General features: G+C 47.2%; 1 long non-coding RNA gene across 1 annotated transcript; it reads left to right on the plus strand.

Moving 5' to 3' along the window:
* Window positions 1-10,519: 10,519 nt before the first annotated feature.
* LOC129696100 (uncharacterized) lies at window positions 10,520-22,056 on the plus strand. Its single transcript, XR_008723276.1, has 3 exons — window positions 10,520-10,684; window positions 20,129-20,223; window positions 21,414-22,056. It is a non-coding gene; the product is annotated as an uncharacterized LOC129696100 (long non-coding RNA).
* The last annotated feature ends 1,108 nt before the right edge of the window (window positions 22,057-23,164 follow it).

Raw genomic sequence — 23,164 nt, forward strand, 5'->3', positions numbered from 1 at the left:
ACTTAGAAACAGAAGGTGAATGATCACTTTGATGGGACTGGATTCTTGGCCTCCCAAAGGTCAGCAGGAATTAGAGGAGTGAATGTGCAGGGAGATTGCGGAAAGCTGTAGGAATAATAGTGCCCTCCATAATGTTTGGGACAAAGACCCATCATTTATTTATTTGCCTCTGTACTCCACAATTTGAGATTTGTAATACCTGTAGAAAAAAATCACATGTGGTTAAAGTGCACATTGTCAGATTTTAATACAGACTATTTTCATACATTTTGGTTTCACCATGTAGAAATTATAGCTGTGTTTATACATAGTCCCCCCCAGTTCAGGGCACCATAATGTTTGGGACACATGGCTTCACAGGTGTTTATAATTGCTCAGGTGTGTTTAAATGCCTCCTTAATGCAGGTATAAGAGAGCTCTCAGCACCTAGTCTTTCTTCCAGTCTTTCACATTTGGAAATGTTTATTGCTGTTTACAAACATGAGCACCAAAGATGTGCCAATGCAAGTCAAAGAAGCCATTATGAGACTGAGAAACAAGAATAAAACTGTTAGAGACATCAGCCAAACCTTGGGCTTAGAAAAATCAACTGTTTGGAACATCATTAAGAAGAACGAGAGCACTGGTGAGTTTACTAATCGCAATGGGACTAGCCTCCACAGCTAATGACAGAAGAATTCTCTCTGGAATAATGAAAAATCCCCACCTGTCCGACAGAACAGAAACACTCTTCAGGAGTGAATTTGTCAATGACCACTGTCTGCAGAAGATTTAATGAACAGAAATACAGAGGCTACATTGCAAGATGCAAACCACTGGTTAGCCGCAAAAATAGGATGGCCAGGTTACAGTTTGCCAAGAAGTATTTAAAAGAGCAACCACAGTTCTGGAAAAGGTCTTGTGGACAGATGAGACGAAGATGAACATACTGTATCAGAGTGATGGCAAGAGCAAAGTATAGAGGAGAGAAGGAACTGCCCAAGATCCAAAGCATACTGTGAAACACGATTGTGGGGGTGTTGTGGCCTGGGCATGTATGGCTGCTGAAGGTACTGGCTCATTTATCTTAATTGATGATACAACTGCTGATGGTAGTAGCATAATGATTTCTGAAGTGTATAGACACATCTTATCTGCTCAAGTTCAAACAAATGCCTCAAAACTCATTGGCCGACAGTTCATTCTACAGCAAGACAATGATCCCAAACATACTGCTAAAGCAACAAAGGAGTTTTTCAAAGCTAATAAATGGTCAATTCTTGAGTGGCCAAGTCAATCACCCGATCTGAACCCAATTGAGCATGCCTTTTATATGTTGAAGAGAAAACTGAAGGGTACTAGCCACCAAAGCAAGCATAGGCTAAAGATGGCTGCAATACAGGCCTGGCAGAGCATCACCAGAGAAGGTGATGTCCATGAATCACAGACTGAAGATGTCCATGAATCGCAGACTTCAAGCAATCATTGCATGCAAAGGATATGTAACTAAATACTAAATATGCCTACTTTCATTTACATAACCTTGCTGTGTCTCAAACGTTATGGTGCCCTGAAATGAGAGACTGTGTATAAACACTGCTGTAATTTCTACATGGTGAAACCAAAATGTGTAAAAATGGCCTTTATTAAAATCTAACAATGTGCACTTTAGCCACGTATGATTTATTTCCATTACAAATCGCATATTGTGGAGTACAGGCATATAAATAAATGATGGGTCTTTGTCCCAAACATTATGGAGGGCACTGTAGGAGAGCATTTGTGGAAGACTTTGACTTCTGTAATAAAGACTGTGTTTAAGATGATAGAGGAAAGATTTTATAGGAACCTGAGGGGTAACTCTTTCCACATGGAGGATGGTGGGTGTATGGAACGAGCTGCCAGGGGACATAGCTGAGGCAGGTACTATAACAACATTTAAAACACATTTGGACAGGACAGGTTTGGAGGGATACGTGCCAAATGTGGACAATTACCTAGTATTATGGTTATTGACCTATTGTATTTTTTAATATATATATTATCTATGCATTATTGCATTTACGGGTCTGTAAAGCTGTAGGAAGTAAGAATTTCATAGTTCTGTTGCCAATACATAAGATAATTAAACACTCTCGACTCTGGGTCTGTGTGCCTGTGATGCTTATGCAAGAAATATTGTACCTCACTGTACTTGTGCGCATGACAAAAAAATCACCTTGACTTTTGTCAAGGCTTTCTCTCAAACTGCTCCCAGTCAGTCATCGAGCAGACACTTATCCCCATGGCATCACCTATCAGAGATTTCACCCTCCACCACCCTCCCTAGGCATTAATCAGCTCCCGATGTCTCGTTCCTATCTCAGATGAAGGTATTTCAACTTGAAAGGTTAATTCTGGTTCTCTTTGTACAGATGCCGATATTCCCAGCATCTTCTGTTTTCATTGAAGATTTTTAGTATTTGCATTGTTTTTTTACTTCCACTATCCTTTCCTTTATTTCTTGGAGCAAGAAGCTGAGGGATGGGTAATCTTATAGAAGCTTATAAAATCATGGGGGGATTAGATAGGGTGAATGCAGAGGTTTTATTTACCCAAGATGGGGGAATCAAGAACTAGAGGACATAGGTGGTATAGTACTGCTTCAGTACTGCCTCTCCCACAGTGCAGTCCTCCCACAGTTCTGCCCTTCCCACAGTGCGGTGCTCCCTCAATTATAGGGAGAGGTTGGTCTGGCTTGAACTATATTGCTTGGAGCGTAGGTGATTTTTTAAGTGTATAAAATCATGAGGGGACTAGATAGGGTGAATGAATGCACAGACGAGGGGAATCAAGAAATACAGGCCAAAGGTTTAAGGTGAGATAGGAAAGTTCATAGGAACCTGATGGGCAACTTTTCCACACAGAGGGGATGGGTATAGGAAAGGAGCTGTCAGAGGCAGTGGCTTACTTTAGAGATACAGCACGCTTACAGTTTTGGCCCACCGAATCCACACCGATCATCAATCACCTATTCACATTGTTCTGTAACTCTTCTCATCCACTCCCCACACATTATGAGTAAGTTACCCACCCTGAGGCCAATTAACCCACACACTCGCACATCGTTAGAATGTGGGAGGAAACCAAAGCGCCCGGAGGAAACCAACATGGTCAGAAGGAGAACTCCACATGGACGCCTGTGGTCAGGATTGAACCCAGGTCTCTGGCGCTGAGGTTGAGCTGCTGCTTCACTTTATACCCACCTCAACCAGTAGTTGAGGCAAGTACACCAACAACATTTAAAAGACACTTGGACATGTGCACGGACAGGAAAGGTGACTAGCTTAAATGGGCAGTCTTGGTCAGCTTGGAAGAATTGGGCTGAAGGGTGTGTTACACTGTCAATAAAAGTGTGCGGGGATCGCTAATCGGCGTGGACTCAGTGGGCTGAAGGACCTGTTTCTGTGTTGTATCTCTAAACTAAATTAAACAGATCCACAGCCTGAATTTCCAAGACAAGCAATCCCGATAATTAGACAATGTGGGTTCCAGTTCTCTGCCTATTAATATGTAATGGCACACTGTCAATTTATGCTCCATTATGCTGCTTTAGAGTGCCGAGAGACACATTAAGGGCACTCTGGGGACACATTGTGCATCAGTATCGAGGATGGTGAGTGGAGTCATGGTGCAGATCACTCATTAATGGTGGCAGTGATGTGAAAGACTGCAACGATCATCTCTTGCTCCAAGTCTCAAGAACAGTAGTGGCAGCAGTCTGATGAAGCCAGACTCACTTCAGAGCAGGGTCACCAATACCCAATCCTCAAAAAACAACACCAAGGCGATTTCAGTTTTAAGCATAGCACAGTCTCTTGCCCAGACTAGGGGAATGGAGAACCAGAGGGCAGAGGTTTAAGGTGAGGGGGGGAAACATTTAATAGGAATCTGAGAGGTAACTTTTTCACACAAAGAGTGATGGGTGTATGGAAGGAGTTGCCAGAGGAGATAGCTGAGGCAGGGACTATCGCGATGTTTAAGAAACAATTAGACATGGATCGGACACATTTAGAGGGATATGGGCCAAACGCAGGCAGGTGGGTCTAGCAAATTAATTTCACTGTGCCTTTAGTTGGTCCATGTGACGAATACATTTGTATTGTATTGTGGATGGGACATATTGGTCGGTGTGGGCAAGTTGGGCCGAAGGGCCCGTTTCCACGCTGCATGATCTTTGACTCTAATTAGGTTTAGTTTTATTATTGTCACAAGGTACAGTGAAAAGCTTTGTGTAGGCGGCGCGGCTCTGGCCAGCAGCGGCCTCTGCAGCCTGTCCGCGTTTTATTATTTTTTGTCTGTGTTTTTATGTAGTTTTTGTTGGGGTGTGTGTGTGTGGGGGGATGGGGGTGGGGTGGGAGGGGGGGGGAAACTTTTGAATCTCTCCCTGCACTGGAGACCCGACCTTATCTCGTCGGGTCTCAGGTGTCGTTGAGGCCGCAACGAGGAGCGGTCTCCAACGGGAAGAAGCCGGGGACTCTGGTGCCGACTCACCGTTGCCGTCGCGGAGCTGGCCGAGACCGGAGCGGGTGGAGCGGTGGAGGAGCGCTGCTGCTGCTGCTGCCGCTGCTGCCGCTGCTACTGCTGCTACCGATGCCGCTGCTGCTGCTGATGCGAAGGCTGCTACTGCGGGTCTGCGGACGGCGGCACCGGGAGCCCGCGGATCCCTGGAGGGAGACCGCTTTTCGGGGCTCCTGCAACGGCGACTTCTCCCGCCCGTGTTGCGGGGTTGAAGAGCTCCTGGAGCGGGGCCTACACCACTGCCCCGCGCGGCTGGAATGGCCGCGGGACTTTGCGAGCGCACGCCGGGGGCTCCAACACCAAGACCCGGTGTGCGACCTCGCACCACCCGGCGTGGCTTCAATGGCCGCGAGACAATCGCCATCGCCAGCCGGGGGCTTTGACTTTGACTCTGACATCGGGGGGGGGGGGGGGGAGAGTGCAGTGGAGAGATAAGTTTATCTGGCCTTCCATCACAGCTATGTGATGGATGTTTATGTAAAATGTAATTATGTTGTGTCTGGCGTCTATTTGTGTGTAATGTATGGCTGCAGAAACGGCATTTCGTTTGGACCTCCAGGGGTCCAAATGACAATTAAATTGACTCTTGACTCTTGACTTGTTGCATGCTAGACAACCAGAGCAGATATATACACCATACATGGATTCAATATGGGAAGATACAGAGTTCAGAATATAGTTCTCAGCATTGCAGCGCATCAGTTCCACAGACAAAGTCCATTGTCCTCAATTGGGTAAAGGTGAATCAGGCAGTAAGTGCCCTGGCTTGTATTCATATGGTCCACAGCTGTTCTTTGTAGAATAGTCAGCCCCACACCTCCACCCTGTCCTGAAGCCCATACGTTATTCTATGTCAGGTGCTGGTCCAATTCCCCTTTGTCATTCCTCATTGGCTGCTTCGATATCTCCTTCAGTCTGTTGCCTCAGAGAATGCTTGCTCACACGCTCCATACAAAATTCATACAAAATCTCTTCCCACATCCCTCTCCTTTTGCCAATTACTTTGAAATCAATTACTTGTTCCTTGAACCATCTACTCAGGAAGAACAGCTGTGATTTACCTTGTGTACACTGGTTACAATGTTGTCCATCACAAACGTTTCAGGAGCAAGTGTAAAAGCCCCAGCACGCCTCGTCTAACCTCATCCCTGAAGCCATTCTGATAAATTAGGTTGGTGTTTATGGGCGCATGCACAAGTATGAAGAGGTACTGGTCCTCACATCCTTCCTTAAGGACAGTGGCAAACACTGGACACAACTTCCGACTGTGGTTCAAGTCGAAATACAACATAAACCTGCTACTTTATTGCCTCTTCTTGCCTTTATTTGTGAAGCTGAGAATTTCATAGGTTTCACCACCTCCTCTCTCAACAAGCCAGTCACTTTCAAAAGACCCATTCACAAGAACACCCAGGTCCCTCTGCTCCTGCATACACTGGGACCCCACTGCCCCCGGGTATAAGAACAGTTTCTTCCCAGCAACCATCCAACTTTTAAACACTGCACAACACTAACCTCAGTAACGATGATCTTTTATGGACTGCGAATGAATGCATGAACGATACTTTATTATTCCATGTGACATGTCACAGTGAGATTCTTTGTTTTGCGTACACAAGCTATGCAAAGTGTCGCCACATAACGAGCACTGACAGAGTTACAACGTATTCCATTCAGTCCCCAATGGACCCCATTTGTTCTCTTAGTGGACCCCCCACGCCAGATCCCCCTTTGTTCTCGGTGACCTCTAGCACCCACCTGCCCGTCCTCGGCTGCATAGCCCTCCTTGACCTCAACTCCCAGCGCCTTCATCGAACACTGGCACCATCCCCGACCACGACCGCCGTCACCCTCCACGAACGCCGGCCCATCCTCGACCACGACTGCCGGCGCCTGATCTTGACCACCGGCGGGTCCTCTCCTGACGGCTCAGTGGCACCGAGTCCGGCTGCAGGAACCCACTGCCCGATTTCTCCGTGGCTGCCTGGGAGAGTCTGTGACAATGGTTGCACTTGGGCCTCGGTTTTGCACCTGGTATTACTGTTATTGATTTATTATTGTATAGTATCTTGTGGTCACAGGCCAGATAAGATGCAACAGGTAAGAATACCATTGTTCTTTTGCTTGTACATATGACAAACTCTCTTGTCTCTCTCCTTGTACGTTCTGCTAAAATTTACACTTCACACTTGACTCCATTTACTCTTCATCTGTCTATAGTCTGCCAATCTGTCAGCCCACACTCTCACAGACTGTCACTACACCGCTCACCATCCATCACACCAGATTTATGAGCCTCTTATCTGTTATTGATACCCATCACCTGGCAGTTTACCTGAACTGGCAGCAACTTTATCAGCGGAGAGACAATAAAATCAAGGAAACTGCAGCTGCTGGAAATCTAAATAATTAACAGTAATGCTGCAAATGTTCAGCAAGTCAGGCAGCATCTAAGGAAAGGGAAACAGAGTTAACGGTTCAGCCCGTTTCTCTTTCCACAGATGCATCTTGATTAGTACGGGTGTCAAAGGTTATGGGGAGAAGGCCAGAGAATGAGGTTAGGGAGGAGACATAGATCTGCCATGATTGAATGGCGGAGTAGACTTGATGTGCCGAATGGCCTAATTCTACTCCTATTCCTTATGACCTTATGATCCTGACCTGCTGAGTATTTCAGTTTTTTCTGTTTTCTCTTATCAGAGGAGACTTGCAAATGAGTTAGAGAGATACACGAGAGAGATACAGGACATTTGGCCGACCGGGCTCCAGATTAGATAAGATTCAACTTTATTGTCATTGCACATAGTACAAGTACAGGTACAACAAAATGCAGTTTTGCATCTAACCAGAGTGCAAAGTAGTAAAGTTAAGACAATAACCCTTTCTGGCTTAAGCCCTCCCTTAACCACCTCCAGTTTAAATTCCATTTGGAATATTTTGGAGGACCAAGAAACCAAGAACCAAGAATATATACAAATGAGGATATATTGGTGTATGTACATAGGCATATACACATATACAGATAGTTGTTAAGGTGCAAAAGATTGACATGTGCTATATTCTGGTGAATAAGAGCTTAACTATAAATTATATAAACTATAAATAATACTGAGGAGAAGGGGGGGGCTAACGCCAGGCCTGTGAGTTCAACAGGGTAATGGTGTTGGGGAAGAAGCTGTTCCTTAGCCTGCTGGTGCGAGACCTGAGGCTCCTGTACCGCCTCCCTGATGGATGGAGGGCAAACAGTTGGGGTGTGAGGGGTCCTTAATGATTTTGCCAGCCCGTCTCAAACACCGTGTGTGGTGGAGGGCATCCATGGCAGGGAGCGGGGCACCGATGATGTGCTGAGCGGTTTTCACCACCCGTTGCAGTGCCTTCCTGTCATCTGTGGTGCAGCCGCTGTACCACACTGTGAAGCAGGTGGTCAGGATGCTTTCGATGGTACAGCGGTATAAGTTGGACAGGATCTGAGGGGACAGGTGAGCTTTCTTAAGCCTCCTCAGAAAGTAGAGGCGCTGCTGTGCCTTTTTAATCAGTTTTGGCAGGTTGAGGGACCAGGACAGATCCTCAGAGATGTGTACCCCGAGGAATTTGAAGTTGGAGACGCGCTCGACCTCAGTCCCGTTTATGTGGATGGGGGTGTGTCTGCCGCCTCTGGTCTTCCGGTAGTCCACAATGATTTCCTTTGTCTTCTGTGTGTTGAGGACAAGGTTGTTGTTGGGCCACCAAGGTGCTGGACCTCCTCCCTGTAGGCTGATTCGTTGTTGTCACAGATCAGTCCTACCACCGTGGTGTCGTCAACTAATTTTTTGATGGAGATGGAGCCATGCATAGGGACGCAGTCGTGGGTGAAGAGGGAGTAGAGGAGAGGGCTGAGCACACAGCCCTGTGTCAGAGTGGAGGAGGTGAGGTTGTTAATCCTAACAGACTGGGGTCTGTTAGTGAGGAAATCCAGTGTCCAGTTGCAGAGGGAGGTGTTGATGCCAAGGCCGCTGCGTTTGGTGATCAGACTGGCGGGGATAACAGTATTAAATTCAGAGCTGGTCAATGAATAACAACCTGATATAGGAGTTGTTATTGTCCAGGTGGGTCAGGACAGAGTGAAGAGCCGCTGATATGGCATCCTCTGTTGACCTGTTGGGCCGATAGGCAAACTGATGGGGGTCCAGTGTGGGAGGGAGGCTGGATTTGAGGTGAGCCAGGATCAGTCTCTCGAAGCACTTCGTGATGATGGGGGTGAGTGCAACTGGGCGGAAGTCGTTGGGACTCCCTGAAGCTGACTGTTTGGGCACTGGCACGATGGTTGAGGTCTTGAGGCATGTAGGGACGACACCCTGGGCCAGTGACAGATTGAAGATGTCAGTGAAGACCAGGGATAGTTGTCCAGCACATGCCCTAAGTACACACCCGGGGATGCCGTCGGGGCCGGCAGCTTTGTGCTCATTCACTTTGATCAGTGCGCCTTGTACAGCAGAGGTGGAGAGACTGAGGGCTGTTCATTCGGGGGTGGGACAGCTTTGATGGCTGGTGTTTTATTGTCCCAGTCAAAATGAGCATATAAATAGTTTAGCTCGTCAGGAAGGGAGGTGTCGTTGGCTGGGGGGGGGGGGTTAACTTTGTTGTAGTCCGTGATGGACTTGATGCCTTGCCACATGCGTCTGGGGTCGCAGTTATTTTGAAAATGCTCCTCGATCTGCAGCTTGTGTTTGTGTTTTGCGCTCCTGATTCCCTTTTTCAGGTTGGCCCTGGATGAGCTGTATCCCTCACCAGATCTGAAAGCGGCATCGCGAGCCTTCAGCAAGAGTCTGACCTCTCTGTTCATCCACGGCTTCTGATTAGGGAAGGTCTTTATTTGTTTTTTTATCAAATGTCCATTCTACACTGATCCGATTTCATGCTCATCAACTTCCCCCATGAATCCATACCTCATCAACACACTGAGGACAATTCATAGAAGCCGGTTAAAACACTGACTACGCACATGTTTGGCAAAGAAAGAAGTGTTGACACAAGCAACTGCAGATGCTGCATTCCTGAGCAAAAACACAAACAACTGGAGTAACTCAGCAGATCAAGCAGCATTTGCGGAGGGAACAGACTAACTACATTGCAGGGAATGGAGGGCAGGAATGTCTGAAGAGGATTCTGACCCAACGAGTGATCTGTGTGTTTCTCTCTGCTACGTACTGGAGCAACCTACACCACAAACCCCTCCCCAACCCCATTCCAAGCGCAACCAGTGCAACCCCCAACTCACGAGTACTCTAATACTCACGAGTACTCTAATACCCACTTGAACCCTGAACCCTACAATGCCTAATCCCCTTCCCCACCAACCCACTCCAAACCCACTTCCATCCCTTCACACAAACCCCTTCCATCCTCCACCCCCCAACCTGCACACCATGCTCCCCCTCCCCTCGGTTCCCACCCCTCTCTCCCTTCCTCCCTCACTCATTCCCCCTCCCCCCCATTCACCCCCACCTTCCTCTTGCTGCATTCCCTCCATCCCCTTCTCCCCACTCCTTCAACTCCCCCCCCCCCCCCCCCGCCCTTACCCCACTCCCTCCCTCCCCACTCCCTGTTCCATCTCCACTTCCCCTTCTCTCACTACTTCCCCTCCCTCTCCATCCGTCCCCTCAGTACCTCCCCATCTTCCCTATCCTTCTTCCCCACCCCCTCATCCTCTCTCAGTCCTTCTTTCCCCCTCCGTCCCATTCCCCCCCCCACACCTTCCCTCCCCGTCTTCCCCTACCCTCTCATCCTCCCCCATCCCTTCTCCACCCCACTGCCTCCCTCCCTCACTCACCCGACGTCTCCTCCTCCTCCGGCCGCTCCAGCTCACCTCCGCGCGTCACAGCCTGCGCGCTCGCCCCCAGCTCCCGGCGTCGCGTGCCTCGGCGTCCGCCTGCGCGCGCGCCCCCGTCACCGGCTCCGTCTGCGTCTGCGTCTGCGTCCGCGCGCGCCCCCGTCACCGGCTCCGTCTGCGTCTGCGTCCGCGCGCGCCCCCCAACGGCCGGCCTCGACGCGCGCGGTTGTTCGGTCGGTCGGTCGGTCTGTCAGAAGCTGTTCTCCGATCCCCCATTGACAACACTGCCTCCCTCAGGCAGCAGCACTGCTCCTCTCACAGCGCTCCTGACAACCGGTACGGGGGGGGGAGGGAGGGGGATCTCCCTGTCCGTCTGCTCCTGGGCCTGGCTAAAGATGGCCATTGGCGGGTCCAGGCAGCGGGTAGTCGACGGCCGCACCGGGGTTGACCGCCTGTTTCTTACCGGGGCCTGGATCCCTGGAGAAGGATCACGCGGTCCACGGGGACTTTGCAGGCCTTCCGTGACCGCTGGTCGCCGCAGGCCGAGTGTTTTGTTGATAAAGCTGGCGATATATTAATTAATTTCATGATCGTTTGTTTGTAAACTGTCAACATAGGCAGTCTTTGATTGTGTTAATAGGGTGATTTCACGAAAGGTCACTGGAGCGTAGATCCGCACCCACGTGACCGAAAATCTGAAGTGGAGTACATGCTATACATCCGGTACATGTTAGTGAATGGGAAAACACGCACTTTCTCACCCGTTAAAAACATGGAAAACGGCCAGTTTTTGAGCTGCAATTTACTGTGCTAGTCGGGGTGACCGTGAGGCACAGCTACCTAAATTTACAGTCCAAAAAAAAGATAGAAACTAAGGTAAAATCAAGAGGGAGCTGAAGGTGCAAATCAAGCGGAAATGATCAGCGGACATTTGCCGTGGAGATTTAAAGATCCAAAATATCGGGAATTATCGCGTTTGCTCGCTGCATTTCATCAATAAAGATAGAAAAGTCAATGATGCCTTACTTTTGATGAAATGCAGCAAGCAAACGCGATAATTCCCGATATTTTGGATCTTTAAATCTCCACGGCAAATGTCCGATAAGCATTTCCGCTGGATTTGCACCTTCAGCTCCCTCTTGAATTTACCTTAGTTTCTATCTTTTTTTTGGACTGTAAATTTAGGTAGCTGTGCCTCACGGTCACCCCGACTGGCACAGTAAATTGCAGCTCAAAAACTGGCCATTTTCGATGTTTTTAACAGGTGTGAAAGTGCGTGTTTTCCCATTCACTAACATATACCGGATGTATAGCATGTACTCCACCATACTACCCCCCTGATCACTCTCCCTCAGCTTCCAGTGACCCTCGCCCACAGGTCACTCGATGTCCATTTAAGAGCTACATTCCTCTCTTTCTATTTCTCAGCTCCGTTATTGAAACTTCACATTGAATCTTATCAATTGAGCAATAACCCTGTTTGATAATCTGCTCTGGAACTGGCTGCCAAGTACATTCATCTCTATTCATGCCTATACACATTTTATTTATTTACTGTTCTTGATAAGGGAACCAGACACACTTTTAGACAATAGGCAATAGGGAGGTTGCAGGCAGTTGGGTCACGACCAAAGATACTAGAGGAACTAGATTCTAGTATCTTTGGTCACGACCCATGACCCGTATTGTTGCTACGCTACTCCAACTGGAGTACACGCGATGAACTGCAGGTAAGCACTGACCATTGTTTCCAGTGTAGTTGGCCCGTTAAAACCCGCCGAAATGGTAAATTTTTGCGCAGTAAATAATTATGGAAATCGGGATAAGCGTGAGAGACATTTAGCCTACTTCAGAATTCCAAAAGTGAGGAGAAATGACGGTAGAAGCGAGAGCTGAAGGGACAACAGCCAAAGTGCTTGGCAGGCCCGTACGAAGCTTTCCAAAAAGGGGGGTGGCATGACAGGATTTAAATTTTTTTAATGTGAAATAATGTGCACGTTGCGCATATCATGAGCGCGAAGTCCCTCGATGCCAGAGTCCAGAGACCGCTTAAAGGCCCTGGAAGCTGGGGTTTTAGATGCTCTCGGATGCATTCTGAGCCTTATTTTGGAGCATTTTTATGACCAAATTTATGACCAATATTTCAGAAATTAACAGGAATCTGAGAGGTAGCTTTTTCGCACAAAGGGTGCTGGGTGTATGGAACGAGCTGCCAGAGGAGGTAGTTAGGGCTGGGACTATCCTAATGTTTAAGGGACATTTGGACACGTACATGGATAGGACAGATTTAAATGGATATATGGGCCAAAAGTGTGTGAGTGGGAAAGGTTTACATGGGACATGTTGGTCTGTGTGGGCAAGTTGGGCTGAAGGGCCTGTTTCCACACTGCATCATTCTATGATTACAAAGTTAAGAAGACAAATGAATGTAGATAAGTAGAGCAGATTTGAAAGAGGAGTGAAATATAAAGGCAGAGAGTTTTATGGGTGGAAAGGAACATAGGAAATGAGGGGGGAGTGTGGGCTTGGGCAGATGGGTGAAGGTAAAATAGTCACAGTGCTGGAGTAACTCAGCGAGTCAGGCAGCATCTGCGGAAAATATGAATAGGCGAAATTTCACAGAGTGCTGGAGTAACTCAGCGGGTCAGGCAGCATCTCTGGAGAACATGGATAGATGACATGTCACAGAGTGCTGGAGTAACTCAGTGGGTCAGGCAGCATATCTGGAGATTATATTTCGGGTCAAGACCGTTCTTCAGTAATATTCATGATGTGGCATGCATAGACATTCCTGAATGTTACCCAAACCATGGTGAGCTACTTTGTTACGGTGCTTGCCCTCTCCTATAATGTCTCTGCTGCCTTGGGTGATGCAGGACAGGACATGAGCTTTGGGACATGGTGTGAAGTTGTTGCAGTCTGTCCCAGCCTGGTAAAAACCTGGATGGAGTGGATGTGGAGAGGATGTTTCTACTTGTGGGAGAGTCTAGGACCAGTGGTCACAGCCTCGGAATTAAAAGACATTCCTTTAGGAAGGAGATGAGCAGGAATTTCTTAAGTCAGAGGGTGGTGAACTGTGGAATCCATTGCCACAGACAGCTGTGGAAGTCAAGTCAATGGACATTTTTCAGGAGGCGATTCGGCCCTGCATGTCCCATCTGCACTAGTCCCACCTGCCCAAGTTTGATCCATATCCCTCCGAACCTGTCCTATCCATGTACCTGTCTCAACTGTTTCTTAAATGTTGCGATAGTCCCCGCCTCAACTACCTCCTCTGGCAGCTTGTTCCATACACCTACCACCCTTTGTGTGAAAAACATACCCCTCAGATTCCTATTAAATCTTTTGCCGTTCACCTTAAACTTATGTCCTCTGCACCTCAATTCACCTGCTCTGGGCAAAAGACTCAACCATATCTATTCAAATCATGATTTTATACACCTCTATTAGATCATCTCTCATCCTCATGTGCTCCATGAATTAGAGTCCCAGCCTATTCAACCTCTCCCTATAGATCTGGCCCTCTAGTGCTGGCAACATCCTCGTACTGTACCCTTTCTAGTTTGATGACATCTTTCCTATAACCTGGTGCCCAGAACTGAATGCAATACTCTGAATGTGGCCTCACCACCTTCTTATGCAACTGCAACATGACCTCCCAACCTCCATACTCAGCCTGACCCGCTGAGTTACTCCAGCACTCTGAAACGTCACAGAACAGGGCAAGATTAGCAAGTTTGCTGATGATACAGATGTGAGTGGTTTTGCATATAGTGAAGATGGTTGTGAAAGATTGCAGCAGGTTCTCGATCAATTAGCCAGGTGGGCAGAGGAATGGTTGAGGGTTGCATGGTTCCTTGAAGGTCGTGTCGCAGGTATATCAGGTGGTCAAAACGTATTTTGGCACTTTGGCCTTCATCAGTCAGAGTATTGTGTATAGAAGTTGTGAGGTCATGTTGCAGTTGTTTAAGATCGCATTGGTGAGACCGCATTTAGAATATTGTGTTCAGTTCTGGGCACCATGTTATAGGAAATATGTCAAATTGAAAAGAGTACAGAGATCCCCATCCTGGATCAGTCCAATCAGGGTTGTGTCGTCCGCAAACTTGAGAAGCTTGACAGAGGTGTCTGTGGAGGTGCAGTCATTGGTGTGGCGAGAGTAGGGCAGAGGGGAGAGTACGCATCTTGCGGTGCTCCTATGCTGAGCGTTTGTGGGTCCGAGATATGCTTTCCCGTCTCACATGCTGCTTCCTGTCAGTCAGAAAGCTGGTGATCCACCGACAGAGGGGTTCAGGCACAGTCAACTCAGAAAGTTTGAAGCGTAGTAGCTCTGGCACAATGGTGTTGAATGCAGAGCTAAAATCAACAAACAAAATCCTCGCATAGGTCCCCTGGCGGTCTAGGTGTTGGAGGATGAAGTGTAGGCCCAGATTGACTGCATCATCCACAGATCTATTGGCCCAATATGCAAAATGCAGAGGGTCCAGCAGATGGATTGTGATATTTTTCAGCTTGGCCAGTACAAGCCTTTCAATGGTCTTCATGACTACAGAGGTCAGTGTGACAAGCCTGTAGTCATTAAGACCAGTAATCCTTACCGTTTTGGGTACAGGGACAATAGTGGAGACTTTGAAGCAGGCAGGGACAGTGCATCTTTGCAGGTACTGGTTAAAAATGAGTAATTGGCTGTGAAGTGTTGGTGGGGGTGGGAAAGGGTCCACTCTTTTCATTACTGGAGTCTTGCCTTAAGTAGGTGTGAGGTGGTGAATGGGAGGGAGGGGTGCAGGGTCCATTCTTTGCAGACTGGGGTCTGGCTGTGTTTGTTGGGGAGGGGGTACCAGGTTTACATTTCTGATTTTGAAACCTGCAGTAAAACTCATTCAGGTAGTTCGTCAGCTGACGATTGTCCAAAGAGCGGGGGGCTTTCCTCTTATAGCTGGTGATTTCTTGCATGCCCTTCCAAACTGAAGAAGAGTCACTAGCTGAGAACTTGCTCCTCAACTTCTCAGAGTACCTTTCCTTGGCAGTTCCGATTCCTCTTCTCAGCACTTTATTGATTAGGCTATCTTTGAACTCTTTAACGATTAGGCTATCTGCTTGACGCATATAATCCCCCTTTCCCTCTTCCCTCCCCCATCTCTTTCCCCTCCCTGGAACCAGCGGGGGTCCCACATCCCCCCCCCATTTCTAGCGGGGGGGGGGGAAGATGAAGGTGGTGTGGGCCCAGCGGGGGTGGTGTGGGCCCAGCAGGGGTGGTGGGGGCCCAGAGGTGGTGGCATGGGCCCAGCGGGGGTGGCTTGGGCCCAGCGGGGGTGGCTTGGGCCCAGTGGCTTCGGCCCAGTGGGGGTGGCGTTTTAAAATTGTCCATGGTTCTCAAGTGGGTTTTTACATACAAAAAGAAAACACCTCTGAAGCAAAATTTACAGCCAGATTTATCACTGCTGAGACTTTGTAGATACCAAAGGAATCAAGAAAAAACACAAATAATGCCTTACTGATGAAATGCAGTGAGCAAACGCAATAATTCTCAATATTTTCAATTTCGATATCTGCACGGCCAATGTTCGCCAAGCACTTTAGCTGTTGTTCCTTTAGCTCTCACTTCTCTTTACCTTCATTTCGCCTTCAAGTTGGGTACGTCTCTCACGCTTACCCTGACTTCCACAATTTTTTACAGCGCAAATATTCACCATTTTGGCAGTTTTTAACAGGTAGGAAAGTACGTGTACGAGGCTGCGATGTCCTCCAGAAGGATTGAGCGGCTCCGTGCGTCAAGCCATTTGACCCAGTGACCTTACGCGCAACCCACCTATATGTGAAGGAGTAGGCCATTCGGCCCTTCGAGCTAGCACTCCCCTGACTCTGCTATCTTTTTAGACAATAGGCAATAGGCCCTTATCCCCTGACTCTGCTGTCTTTTTAGACAATAGGCAATAGGCAAATATCCCCTGACTATCTTTTTAGACAATAGGCAATAGGTGCAGGAGTAGGCCATTCGGCCCTTCGAGCCAGCACCACCATTCAATGTGATCATGGCTGATCATCCCTAATCAGTACCCCGTTCCGACCTTCTCCCCCAATCCCCTGACTGTGCTATCTTTAAGAGCCCTATAGAAACATAGAAATTAGGTGCAGGAATAGGCCATTCGGCCCTTCGAGCCTGCACCGCCATTCAATATGATCATAGCTGATCATCCAACTCAGTATCCCGTACCTGCCTTCTCTCCATACCCCCTGATCCCCTTAGCCACAAGGGCCCTATCTAGCTCGCTCTTGAAAGTATCCAGAGAACCAGCCTCCACTGCCCTCTGAGGCAGAGAATTCCACAGACTCACAACTGTGTGAAAAAGGTTCTGGTTCTGGACTCCCCCAACATCGGGAACATGTTTCCTGCCCCTCGCGTGTCCAAACCCTTAATAATCTTAAATGTTTCAATAAGATAACCTCTCATCCTTCTAAACTCCAGAGTATACAAGCCCAGCCTTTCCATTCTCTCAGCATAAGACAGTCTCGCCATCCCGGGAATTAACCTTTGTAAACCTACGCTGCACTCCCTCAATAGCACTTCCTCAAATTAGGAGAGCAAAACTGCACACAATACTCCAGATGTGGTCTCACTAGGGCCAGGATAACTACAGAAGGACCTATTTGCTCCTCTACTCAACTGTTTGATAAGATCTTTAACTGGCGTATGTATCCAGGAATGTGTTCAGATAGTCAATTCTTCCAGAGTTAATTGTTAAGGCAAGTCCATAAACAGTTATCGGACATCCGAGATGTCCTCATTCTTTAGGAAACGGGGGTTCCCCTCTCCCATCATAGACAAGGCCCTCACTCGTGTCTCCTCAGTACCCCTTGCTCCGCCTCAGTCGCTACAGAGACATAGTCCAGCTAGTCCTTACCTTCCACCTCATCAGCCGTCACATAAAACAACATAATCCTCTGAAATTCCCGCCACCTCCAACGGGATTCCACCACCAGCCACATTTTCCCATCTCCACCCCTTTCCGCCTTCCGTAGAGACCCCTCCGCAACTCCCTGGTCAACTCATCCCTTCCCAATCAAACCGCCCCCTCCCCATGTACCTTCCCTGCAACCACAGAAGATGTCCCTATACCTACTCCATCGACTTTGTCCAGTGACCCCGATGGTCCCTTCAGATTACACTTACGCCTCCTCCAACCTCATCTACTGTGTCCATTGTTCAAGATGTGGATTCTTATACATCGGCGAGACCAAACGTAGACTGGGCGATCATTTCACTGCACACCTTTGCTCAGCCCGCCTGAACCTACCTGATCTCCCGGATGCTAAACACTTTAATTCTCCTTCCCATTCCCACACAGACATTTCTGTCCTAGGTCTCCTCCATTGTCAGAGTGAGGCAAAAATCAAATTGGAGGAACAGCATCGCACTTACAGCCCTGTGGTATGAATATGGATTTCTCTCACTTCAGGTCGCCCCGGCATTCACTCTCTCTCTACCCCTCCCCCACCCGAGTTGCACTGGCTTCTTGTTTTCACCCAACAGTTAACAATGGCTTGTTTCCTTTATCATCTATACTTTTATGCATATCTTTTATTCATTGTTCATTATCTCTCTGCATCATTGTCGATGTCTCTCGTTTCCCTTATCCCTGGCTCGTCTCCAGTTAGTTCAGAATGCTGCTGCTCGCCTTTTAACAGGGACTCGAAAGAGGGAGCACATATCGCCAATTCTGGCCTCCCTACACTGGCTCCCGGTGCACTTTCGGGTTCATTTTAAGTTACTGTTATTTGTTTTTAAATCTCTGAATGGGCTCGCCCCGCCTTACCTCTCTGAGCTGCTCCACCCATACACTCCTGCCCGGTCCCTCAGGTCAGCTGGTCAGCTGCTCCTGGAGGTACCGAGGTCTAGTCGGAGGCTCAGAGGGGATAGAGCCTTCTCTGTTGCTGCTCCGGCACTCTGGAACACCCTGCCGCTGCACATCAGACAGGCCCCCTCACTGTCCATCTTCAAATCCAGTGTTAAAACGCATTTGTACTCCCTGGCTTTTGACCATGCCTGAGGCTTTGCTTCTGTTTGTGGTGTTTTTGATGTTTCTTTATTTTACATGTCTTTTCCTACTATTTCGTTTGATTGTTATTTTTGGTGTGTATTAACTTTTTTGTCAATGATTAGTGATGTACAGCACTTTGTTGCAGCTATGTTTGTTTTTAAAGTGCTCTATAAATAAAATTATTATTATTATTATTATTATCCCTAACCAGACTGAAGAAGGGTCTCGACCCGAAACGTCACCCATTCCTTCTCTCCAGAGATGCTGCCTGTCCTACTGAGTTACTCGAGTTTTTTGTGTCTATCTTTGGTTTAAACCAGCATCTGCAGTTCCTTCCTACACATAAAGAGTTGGGCTGGTTCTAAAAAACTAAGTGTTGGATGAACTCAGCGGATCGGGCAATGTTTGTGCTGGGAACGTGCTGTCAAAGTTTTGAGGCAAGATCCTTTTTCAGACCCAAAATGTCTGTCCATTCCCTCCATAGATGCTGCCTGACCCGCTGAGTTCCTTCCACACATCTGCAGATCCTCGTGTCTCCTAGGCTCCATCGATTAATTTGAGCTCTTTGCGTGGCTCGTCCACAGGCCAGTCAGCCTGACCTGTTAGTTCAACACAGCATAATCAAGGACCTGTCTCATCCAGATTAATCCCTCTGCTCCCCTCTCCCATCAAGCAAGAGGTTCAGAAGGAAATACATTCTCCACATTCAGGGACAGTTTCTTCTCAGCTGTTATCAGGCAACTGAACCATCTCACCAACTAGAGAGTGGTTCTGATCTCCCATCTACCCCATTGAGGATCTCAAAATATCTTTAATCGGACTTTATTCTTCCATTTAACGTTATGCCCTCTATCCTGTATCTGTACACTGTGGATCCGCTGAGTTGTAATCATGTAGTCTTTACGCTGACTGAATAGCGCACAACAAAAAGGCTTTTCACTGTAGTTCGGTATACGTGACAATATACTAAACATCGCACTTCTTTTTGTCACCCTCTTCCCTGTTAAAACGCATTCAAAAGGCAATTTGGCCTCACCCTACCACAGATATTCTCTCCGTCCTCTCCATCCTGGTCATTCCCTCTTGTCCCCTCTCCCGTCGGGCAGAAGATATATATGTGCAAAAGCAAGCTCCACCATATTCGTGAACAGCTGCTTCCCCGCGGTTATGAGACTACTGAACGGTCCTCCCATAAGCTAGGTTGCAGTTACAAATCTTCCAACCTACCGCATTGGGGAACTTTCAGTTTTTTTTTTTAAATCAGCACTTTCCCTGCACCTGTAACATTACTTTCTGCACTCTGGTATTTTTCTCTTTGCACGCTATGTTCTCCTAGTCACGAGAGAATATCAGCTTACATCTTTCAGAAGCATCTCAGTCGCATGCTCCACACCAGAAAACAAAATGAAATCTTACACCGCAACAGGCCTTTGCAGATTGTAGATGGTGCACTCTGCAGCTACCGTGCGCTGAGATGGAGGAAGTAATTGGCTGGGTGGATATTGGGTCAATCAAGCAAACTGCTGCTTTGTTCTGGGTCTTGACAAGCATTTTGAGTATTTTGTGTGGCTGCATTCAACCAAGTACGCGGGAAGGGTGAAAGAACAAATGGCAATTACAATAAAATGAAATCCAAAAGGTAACAGGACACCTGTCTCGCTGGGTGCCATTTCTATTTGCTAATAGGTGCGATTGAAATGTATTTGTTAATCCTCAAGTCCTTGATCTATGATTGTTGTAGGACCATGTGAAGCAGAAAAGGCTCGGGCGCCTGCAGAAATGAAATGCACATCAATGAGAAATTTGGTATATAAGGAGCAGATGAAACTTTGTTTGGTGAGCAGATTACTCCCAGTGATCAATGTATTTAATGCTCTTAAATAAAGTCTTGATTGCCTTACCCGATCTTTGTAGTGTGTTTTAAAGTTTTCTTTAACAGAAGTACCACCTCACACGCCTGACTTGTAGACGTCAGTGATGAGTTACTCTAATCTCACCATGAAATGTGTCATTAAGATGGAAAGGGTGCACAGAGAGGATTTACAAAGATATTGTCAGGACTCGAGGGCCTGAGCTATAGAGAGAGGTTGGGCAGGCTAGGACTTTATTCCTTGGAGTGGAGGAGTCTGAGGGGTGATCTTATAGAGGTGTATAAAGTTATAAGGGGAATAGATAGGGTGAACGCTTAGTCTTTTATTCAGCAGTGGGAACAAGAACCAAAGGACATAGGTTTAAGTGCGGAAAGATTTAATAAGAACCTGAGGGGCAACGTATTCACAGAGTGGTGGGTATATAGAAACAAGCTGCCAGAGGAGGTAGGTACACTAATAACATCTAAAAGACACCATGGACAGGCACATGGATAGGAAAGGTTTAGAAGGATATGGGCCAAACACTGGCAAATGGGACTACCTTAGATGGAGCTTCTCAATTGACCTGGATGAGTTGTGCTTAAGGGCCTGTTACCGTTTTGTGATTAACTTTGACTAGTTAGTCGAAGGCAGAGATGGAGATTTTTACCACACACTTAATTAAAGCAGATAGGGACAGGTGGAGGGTGTAGAGTCCAGGATTGCATCAACCACAACCTGCATGAACAGCAGATAGTGCCCGAGGGCTGAATGGAAGAGACCGGTACCTGTTGCTTATTTGGTGTACACTGCCCTCTGGTGCTGTACTAGCATTTGACAGACAATTATCAACTGAAAGGTTCAATGCAATTTATCCATCTTCTATCGGTTTAGTGTAGCTTAGAGATACAGCACAGAAACAGTCCCTTCGGCCCACCGAATCTACGTCAACCAGTGATCCCCGTACGCTAGCACTATCCTACACACGAGGGACAATTTAGGGAAGTTTATTTGGCCTTCCATCACAGCAATGTGATGGATGTTTATGTAAATTATGTTGTGTCTTGGGTCTATTTGTTTGTAATGTATGGCTGCAGAAACGGCATTTCATTTGGACCTCAAGGGGTCCAAATGACAATTAAATGTATCTTGTATCTTGTACATTTTTTGCCAAAGCCAAACCCGTACATCTTTGGAATGTGGGAGGAAACCGGAGCATCTGGAGAAAACCTACGCGGTCACAGGGAGAACGTACAAACTGTACAGACAGCACCCGTCGTCAGGATCGAACCCGGTCTTTGATGCAGCAACTCTACGGATGTGCCACTGTGTCGCACCTTTATTTGTGATTCTGAGCTGGGCCTGGATTTTACTGTGCTAAATAAACACAAGCCAGAAGCTATCCTATGGTCATCTCCCCCATGGCGTCCAAGGAAAACAAAGCTTTTCAATGTACCTTGGTGATAATAATAATAAACGTAAGCCATTATCTTAGCCTTAAACGTAGATACAGACTACATAAACAAATATACCAAAAATCATCTTTCAGAGAGCAGATTGTCATAGAATCATAGCTGTACAGCATGGAAATAGGCGCTTCACATTGTCCATGCCGACCATGTTTAACATACACAGCTAGTCCCATTTGTCTGCATTTAGCCCATATCCCTCCAAACCCTTCCTATCGATATATCTGTCCAACTATCTTTCAAAAAAAAAAAAAATTGTATCTGCTTCCATAGCTTCCTCTGGCAGCTCGTCCCAGATACGGACTACCCTCCGAGTGAAAAAGTTGCCCCTGAGGTCCCTCTTAAATCTCTACCCTCTCACTTTAACCGCATGCTATCTAATTTTAGAATCGTTTACTCCTGGGAAAAAGTGTGAGCGTTCACGTTATCCATGCCCCTCAATATCCATGCCCCATCCTAACTTCCTCTCACAAACCTCTACAGATGTGCCATAGAAGCCATTAAATCTTTCCCCTCTCACCTTAAACAAGGAAGACAATTTAAAAAATTGGAGGACATAGGTTTAAGAAGGTGAAGGGAGAAAGATTTAATAGGAGTCTGAGGGGTGTCTTTTTCATACAAAGCGTGGTGGGTGTATGGAACGAGCTGCCAGAGGAAGTAGTTGAGGCAGGGACTATTGTAAAAAACAAGTAGATGGGTACGTGAATAGGACAGGTTTGGAGTGATATGGGCCAAACGCAGGCAGGTGGTACTTGGGACATGTTGGTCGGTGTGGGCAAGTTGGGCCAAAGGGAACTGTTTCCATGCTGTATGACTCCATGATGCCTGGATTAGGGGCTATTAGCCACAGGGAGAGGTTGTACAGACTTGGATTGTTTTCTGTAGAGGTTACTGATAGAAGTATATAAAATTATGAGACATAGATAGGGTAGACAGTCAGAATCTATTCCCCAGGATGGAAATATCAAATACAAGAGGGCACAACTTTAAGATGAGAGGGTCAAAGTTTAAAGATGTGCAGGACAAGTTCTTTTACACAGAGGGTAGTGATTGCCTGGAATGTGTTGCAAGGGATGGTGGTGGAGGCAGAAACGATAATGGCATTTAAGAGACTTTCAGATCTGCACATGGATCTGCAGAATGGCAGGCAGTGACTAGTGGGATACTGCAAGGCTCGGTGCTGGGACCGCAGCTATTTACAATATACATCAATGATTTAGATGACGGGATTCAAAGTAACATTAGCAAATTTGCAGATGACACAAAGCTGGGTGGCAGTGAGAACTGTGAGGACGATGCTGTGAGAATGCAGGGTGACTTGGACAGGTTGGGTGAGATGCATGGCATATGCAGTTTAATGTAGATAAATGTGAGGTTATCCACTTGGGTAGCAAAAACTGGAAGGCAGATTATTATCTAAATGGTGTCAAGTTGGGAAAAGGGGAAGTACAATGGGAT

The sequence above is a fragment of the Leucoraja erinacea genome, chromosome 4, assembly GCF_028641065.1.
Source record: "Leucoraja erinacea ecotype New England chromosome 4, Leri_hhj_1, whole genome shotgun sequence".
NCBI classification, from domain to species: Eukaryota; Metazoa; Chordata; class Chondrichthyes; order Rajiformes; family Rajidae; genus Leucoraja; species Leucoraja erinaceus.